The sequence below is a fragment of the Temnothorax curvispinosus genome, unplaced genomic scaffold (assembly GCF_003070985.1).
Source record: "Temnothorax curvispinosus isolate PA1 unplaced genomic scaffold, ASM307098v1 QBEX01009448.1, whole genome shotgun sequence".
Lineage (NCBI taxonomy): Eukaryota > Metazoa > Arthropoda > Insecta > Hymenoptera > Formicidae > Temnothorax > Temnothorax curvispinosus.
This window is the reverse complement of record NW_020219228.1, coordinates 1-8,301: the sequence shown is the minus strand read 5'-3', so window position 1 is coordinate 8,301 and position 8,301 is coordinate 1. Positions and strand designations below refer to the sequence as shown.

Here is an 8,301-nt window from a genome sequence, read left to right as displayed (position 1 = left end):
ACAAGTCAACATTTAATTTTAATTGGAAGAAGTAACTTAATATCTGACAAATTAACAAATAGGAAATTATTACATTATTTAGTTACTTATTCGTAGATTTTTTAAAATAAAAACCTAAGTAATATCGCGCTTTCAATTCAAAAGCACGTTGCGTAATGGAATAATTCCAAATTTTTATTAACACATATATTGTTTAGTCCAAGTTGTAAAGAACGTAATAACATCAGCGGATCTGTAGCAGCAAAAATCGCAATTGTTTGTGAATGGGTGGAAAGTCGATCATTTTTAACGACGTACATCACGTTGATCTCTCGATAAACTCGGTCGCGACACACGCTATCGATTGTAACTTGCCGCAAATACGGCGCAGGCGTGACATACTGGCAACAATTGCGCCATGTAAAACACCGAGCCGCATTCTCGAAAATTGGAAAATGGAAAACAGATTAAAAAGGATCGTGCTACACGACCGCGCCACAAACGTGCCACGGCACGGGTCAAAATTAAACTGGAACTGGGAACTCCATTCGCGGGATGAAATTTGGAATCACCAAGGGAAATAATCAATCAAATTTTGATCACAATGATCTGTACGTACCAGATTTCCACGTGCATTTGCATAAAAATATTTCGTTATTACCGGGATGCAAAGCGCGCGGCGTAAAAAAAATTTTTTTATCGCCGCTGTTATTGTTAGAAATGTAATTTCGTTTGACGTCTCTGTCCCTGGTATTTATTTTAAAGGACGCATATGAATATCCAATGCAATCCTTTGCCATCGAGGGGACAGCTGCGTACGTGCGGGTGAATCGAGTTTTAATCCCGTTGCGTCAGTAAAACCCCCCTTTGCCGGGATTAATAATCATCGTGGTTGTGTGTGCATGCCTCAAAGCCGATTGATCGCATAACGCTACGCAGCTCCGACTAATGTCACCTGATAACCTATTTACGGCCTATTTTGCTTTTCTGCGACACACTACCTCGTGGTTGAAAAACGAAAGCGTAATCAAAAAGGAGATAAGAGAAATGCATGTCCGTTGATATATAATCTGCAAACAATTGCAGATCTCTGGACGCTAGCTTGATCATTTGTCAAAGAATCGATCGTTCCAGGAGAAGAAAATATTTTTAATTTCTACTTTTTTTCTATAATAAACAAGAAAAAACATAAAAATAGTCTGACATTATAATTTTTTTTATATATATCGCGCAAGAATGTACATCTATTTCTTAAGTATTTACGTTGTATATGTATTTCATGCATGGTTCTATCGCTCGCATGCTGAAAATCCCTAAAAAATCATTCAGTTAAATAGGAGGATTCGCTTCGTGGATTTTTTTTCATATTCCGTTACTTTGTGCTATTCGTACCGCAACATCCGTTCTAAAAAAAAATCTGCAACGTGAATCAAGAGATGGCTACACATCGGTTATATCCGAGCTAAAAAAAAAGAAATAAACGAGAAGTTGACGTTTCAATTCATGTATGTATGTACGTACGTGCTGTGTTTCCGAAGGGAAAACAAAAACATGGGGAAAATAAGGACAGTATATAAATTCAATAAAAGTAATCCCGTAGCGATTAAAGCTTCCACGGCAGAAACGTGACAATATAGCAGTCCACTGCGCGTCTCTGAATAAATAAAAGACATGGCATTTCAATTATCGCGCTTCATAATTTCGAGTAGAACGGACGAGTATAGGCCGCAGAGCGTCGAGCGAACTTTTCGAATGCAAATCTGCGAACCATTCACCGTGTGACAATCCTTCGTTAGGAGAATCCCCGAACGCGTGGGACACGCGCGAGTGTTCATTCGTATAACCAAATTTCTCTTTCTTTCTTTCTCTTCCTCGACTATACGTTTCAAAGTTCCTCCCAGCCGCGGTAAATTATCGAGGAAACGATCACGACGGCTTCTCTCTTCCGAGGGAATCGCGAAAAATCCTTTACGATCAGTCCAACCGACGCGTTACTTCCCACGAATCTCCATCACGAATGCTGATTGGTTTACGGTCTTTCGACGTTCGCGACATTTTCCGTCGACCTCGCCGTCAATGCATATCCGGTGCATCTCATTCGATTATGTTCCCCCGCGCGTCTTGCGGCGTTATCGCGTATAAAACTGACTAGTGCAATCCAATTATCGTCATGACGGCCGCCGGCGTCAGGACAGATCCCACCCCGCTGCACGGACAGATTTTATTCAGCTTTGATACGTTACGAACGTCGGCGTCGCGCCGTCGAGCTTTTATTCGAGCTGGTTTCAACCGGCTGGAAAAGATTACCGTATAAAGAAAGTGATGCGATATCGTACGATAGGAGCTCAGATGCAAACCGAAGTGTTTATTCGTGCAATGACAATCGCTGTACTTTAATTTTAATGTAAAAAAGTTAGTTTTAATTTAAACCCTTTCCTGTGTGCATTATTCAAATTATTAAATTTATGGAAAAAAGATTCTGTTTAATAGGCTTGTTAAATATATGCGTACAATGTACATTGTACATATTGATAGATACATGTAATATACATTGATAGAGCCATAAAAACATAAAAATCCATCTTTACATAAAATATTGCACTCAAGAGAAAGTATATAAATTAAAACGTTTGTGAAATAATTCACCGTAATTTTTATGCGATCATTTTGATTTGAATAGTTTCGGTGTTTTTTACCGTCTCTATTTTTTATTATATTCGAGCTGGTTTAATTAAATAACACTTTCGACGCTCCTAATGAACGACATGTCATTATATCGCAAATTACTATCACGACTGTAGAGAATAACAAGCAGTGCGGAAATTGGTGACACGTCACTATTAGTCTGTTTTTTGCGCTTCCTGCGGGAGAAAAAGCATTCGATACTGATCCAATTAGACGCCACGATTTTCTTCGCTGACTCGGCTTGTCTCACAGAGTAGAAATTTGCTGAAAGCTGAAGTCTAAAGTCACGCGGATATTACGCGTCATAGTTAGCCACTTTGCTGAGGAATGATTACTCCCTTTCGACCATCCCACGTCTTTTTACCTCGTACATACCCTCGAGGTACTCGAGGATGGAAGACGGTTGCAAGCAAATTTAACTTAACCGATAATTTGCTTAAACTGCGTTAAACATCAACATGTGGTTCTTAAAGACTAATTATCTTTCTTAAAAGTGAACCCTTGTGATTTTATTTTAATGATTAAATAAATTTTGGTTTATTTTGCAATTGCGATTTGTTATCTGTCTGAAGTTATGCAATATCTTTAAAATATTTAATATAACTTTCGAATTATAATTAGATTAAATTTTTTTCAGATTAAAATTAGCGTTGCATTTTTGCCATAGAAATGTTGATTTCAGATTATTAAGAACCACGCCCCCCTAGAATTTTCGATAGAAATCTTCTGGCACGCATACTTAATGGAAAAATCGATATTTGTATATACTGACGATACCAACTGTTTTAATATCTCGTAGTGATATCAGCATGATGAAGAATGATGCTCACGGCAAATTCACGAAGATGTTATAAATTTATGGCATCGCTCTTCTCTTTCGAGGCGACGCCTGACGTAATTCGGGGTGGTAAGTGCCGAGGGTGGCACCGGCTATATCGCGGCTTCTAATTTCCACCGGCGACCTTGGGCAAAGAAATCGTAAATTTCTCACGCCCACGAGTTCTACCTGGGCGTGGCAGGAGCGACGAGAGAAAGCAGATAAAGACAACCGAGGGGATGGAAATTTTTTTCCTCGAGAATCGAAAGCTCTCCCCGTCTTCGTATATGTGATGGTATTCCGACGGCGATTTATCCCCGAAACGTCGCCCTGTCTAAAAAAAGTCGCGCATTTTTCGTGACTTTTTTCACTCTCATCATGACGGAATTGTAAAAGTGCTTTCTTTAATCCTGAATAGAAATGCGTCGTTGGAAGAGCAAAGCTGTTCTGAGCTGTTCTGAGCAAAGAAAACTCGATGGAGTCGTTTAAGCAGGAGAGTGAATTTTGTGTTTCCTGATTTTCTCAAATTCTTCTTCGCGCTAGAAAGTACGAGTCAACCAAACGAAAAAGAATGTAATAATTATAAAAACTTTTCGCTCTCTATTAATCTGTACTGTAATATAACACGGTGTTTTTAATTTTCATTTTTATTAGACGAATAAAAGGAGCGAGTCGTTTAGCGTTTGACTCGCAACGTGATTTCTCGAATTTTGCTGCTAGTTCTTACGATAAATGCATTTCACTTCGTGCATAACTACATATATATTTCCGGCACGGCAGCGGTTACAGCGCAACCCGTACTTTGCGTACCGTCGTCGGGGAAAGTCCGCGACGTACCCTGTAATCAGAACACTTTCGCTTCGCGAAGTCAAAAGCAATAAACACATTTCGTATCTTGACGCAGGTGTGCATCCCGCTCTGGTAATGTGCATGTTTACCTGCAATTTCGACACGTCTTTACCCTAATTTGTACACCGATGAAAAATTACCGAAAAACTCCACGGACAATATTTGATTCTATTCGCTTCTGATTTTAATTTCCAACAAAGTCGAAGATAATTTTGATCTTAAGCGTAATTCCAAAATAAGTTATACAAGCGCAAGGAGAAAAGGAACTTCTTCGCTAATCGCCCAGTTGAAATCAGATTATTTCCTATTCTATCATAAATTTTATGAAGATTGATTGCGTTGCATACAATATCATTCCCACTGCCGAAATTAAACATATACTTGATCCTTCTGTTGCAGGATGGAACATGAGGAAACGCGGTGCCGGCTGGTACTAGACGAGCGGTCGGCCACGCTTGCACCTCATCGTCGGTCGTCGTTGTCGACGAGTTCCCGGTACGTCCAATCCCGAAGCAAGCGGCAGGTGTCGCGTGTGACAGCAGACACGAGCTCGATAGGTGCGATAATCGAGGGTGGCCCGGTCGTTGCCGCCGCCGGGCCGGCGATGCGACGATGAGCTCGCCGAGGGTGCTGCTACCCCTCCACACCCGACCAAAGGTAAGACGGTCTTGAAACTTCTCGAGAGTGTCCTTAACCCGTGCATCTATTTCTTCCTCTTCTCTTTTTTAATTAAGAAAAATTTTGTTTTGATATTCAGCTCTTAATTATTTTTGCGACTTATATGCGACGTTTTATTTTTAACAGAAGTATCTTCTTGAAAGAAATAATTTTTAAGTAATTGACGTTCTATCTACCATCTTTCTACGCGAAAGCGACACTCTGCCTTTGGATAATTTCCAGTTCGTTAAATATTCCTTTAATTGACACTTTAGATGATTGAAAGAATTTGTGTCACATTTTTAGTTAAATTATATTCGGATAAGTTTTTAGTTTGACAAATATTTCTAATATTGATACGTTAGGTGGTTGAAAGAGATATATTTTTAAAAATTAAGTTATCCCCGGATAAGTTATCATTTTTTATTTTGTTTGGCGTGTAGAGATTATCTCGTGTAAGATGGAATACTACGTTGATTATACATCAAACTTCAAACCGAGCAACCTTAAGATATTATTGATCCATTTATCCTTTCGATTTTTGCGTAATAAGGGGATAGTAACGAAACGTATAATCACGAGCGCGAGAACACTGGTGCTCGAAGTAACATTGCTTCTTCTTCGTGCCTAGCGAGCGCTATATTTGCGTTACAAAAGCACGACAAACAGGCAGAAGAGCATTGTTAATGCGAGTGGCGACGTTTTCGTGCCTAAGTCTTTCACCTTTGTGCCCCGACAGCCCCGCGTAATACCAAGGCCGGGTAGTCTCGAAAACTGCATCAACGAGGCCGAGCGACGAGGAGCGGTAGGCGGTTCAAGGCCGAAACTATCCGCGTGGCCATGGACCACGAGGCGAGGAACGGAACCGGCAGCAACGACAACGAGGAGTACACCAATATTTACTTCATCGTCGGCGACCGCAGGGAGACGGCCACTTACAAAGCGAATCAGGTCACGGACATGGAACTCAAGGGTGAGTGGGAAAAGGGGAAACGAAAAGTTTCATCGACTTTTCTGTCGTACTCGAGTTAACTTTTTTATTTATTTAACACAACGTTCTCAAAATACTCGTGCGTGTTATGCGAAAGTACGCATATGTTCGGGGCGGTAAGGGCGATCAACTGTATAGTTTTCGTAAAGTCAAGATGTTCGAAAGATTTATTTTTAGACAATCAGATTGTATTAAAAATACGTAAAATATAAAAATTACGTTTTTCATGTTTACTCGGTATATAAGTGTACAGAAATTTTACAGAGATTGTTAGCAAATCAAATAATTTTTAATACGTAGTAATAATTGATATCATGGAATGAGAGCGATACAAATTTGCAATCACGATAATACAGTTTTACTGTAAAAAGCTATTAACTTGCAGCATTTATTATGTACGTAAAAATATAATAAACTTGTTAACTAAATTTTCAAGTCGGATATTATAGCTTAATTAAAACATTTAGAAGATATTTCCAGCTTTTAGAGACTCGGGATTATTGTTCTTACTATCTATATATCTAGATACAATTAACGCTAAGAGTTTTTGTTCACCATTAAAGCTCGGCAGGTCTAGGTGTGAATACAATAAGATTCATTACCGATTCAGGGGTATTCAATTTATCAGCAGTCCAATCGCGACCGAATTGTAAGGGAAAGAGGCATTAACGCGAAAGTTAGCCGTTCATTAATCTTTTCGACGGGAGAGATATTTTATCCCGGCCGAATATCTCACGCCGACCTGGAACACCCTACCCTGTCCTACGTCTCGAACTTACGGCCGCCGCGCGAAGGTATGTTTCGTGGATAAACGCGTGAGAAACTTCCTTCCGTCAATGGTATCGGAAGGCGGGCGAATATTTGACATTCTTAGGATTTAATCAATTATCGATCGTGACATTACGAGACACAACGCGACGCGACGCGACACGCGAGTTAGCCAGCCAGCCAATCCCGCGAACGAGACGTTCGCTTTTGCCCGTCGCCCGATATGAAAGCTTTCACTTCGAAGCACTACCGAAATTATGTTTGCACACACTTCACCTTCGTGCCGTGACCTATCGACCGGACCGCCGCGCCGCGCCGCGCCATTCCTCTCGGCTCGGTCGAGTGGTTGACCGAGTCGGCGCCCCTTACTAACCTCCCGTCGGGGGGTGAAATGACATGAGCACGCACTTGTGCCGCAACTCGTCCCAACTCTTTCAACTCTTTCACGAGCAGGATAATTTTCTCGATTTTCAGAGAAGCTACACGACGACGATCTCGAAAGGGTACAGAAGCAGTTAGATTGAACATTTTTTTTTATCTTTTTCACCCGTTGATACTCCGCTCTTTATATTTGACCTGATTTTGGTTTCTTTTCCATCTAGTTTTCCCCCCTTTTTTTTCTGGTTGACGTAGTTTTCCCCTTTCCGGCACTTTATAGTATACCGTATTTTACTATACCACTTTATGCGTTACTGCAATGCGCATTATACTTTACAATGTATTGTAGTATATTGTACTGTAGTTTTATATTGTACCTTTTATATTGTTACTGCAATGCGTATCAAACATTTATTTATATGGCAGCACAATGGATTTCGTTTAGCTCTCGGGTAATTTGAAGCATTGTTTAATTAGCCGTTGCATTTACGTATTACTTTATTTCATTATTTATCTATGTACGCTCAATAGATATAGCATATTCGAAACTAAACATTCTTTTAAACAATCTTTGATTGATGGATTTAATAATCCATCAATCTTGATGAATTAATTTTAATTATTCTGCAATGTGATTTATTCTTAACAACATTGAAATTTTCGCATCAAAAAGATTTAATGATTCTAATTAAGTTCGTTAGACTATTCGATGATGTGCCAATCAATTACTATTCCCGTTGGAAATCATCATGCGTTGTCAGAAATAGAATATTTCAATTTTCGAAATGTCGGTCAGTAATTATCCCCGCGTGTCTAATGCTAAACATTATCGGGTAATTATTGTAGTAAAATAGTGCGATCACGGTCGATGGTATCGTGCGAATTTAACGGTACGTTACTCATACGAGGCTACATTAGTTAATTAAAATTCTAATGCAATTACAACAGGTGTACAACCTTGTACGCCTGTTAAGGGAGACGGCTTTGTCAGCAATGATGTTACCGGCGACGTTACACGACGGTACAAAGTCATACTACAACACGGACAAGTCTCGTCAACGGGGGCCTTATCATACAGGATGATCTCCGACCCGTTACGTTGTCCTAAAGCCGAGAGCTTTCCGACCCCTTTAACTTTCCTGTTTAACGCTCGAGAGGACTGCACGACATGTTACCT

The 8,301-nt window shown here is 40.0% G+C and overlaps 1 long non-coding RNA gene across 1 annotated transcript in view; it reads left to right on the top strand.

Annotated features, from left to right (window-relative positions):
- The window catches only part of LOC112459039, a 104,416-nt gene extending 98,462 nt beyond the window's left edge, over window positions 1–5,954 (top strand). The window contains exons 3-4 of the long non-coding RNA XR_003041265.1: window positions 4,730–4,987; window positions 5,727–5,954. This is a non-coding gene — a long non-coding RNA (uncharacterized LOC112459039). The remainder of the gene's footprint in view (window positions 1–4,729; window positions 4,988–5,726) is intronic.
- Window positions 5,955–8,301: the final 2,347 nt, after the last annotated feature.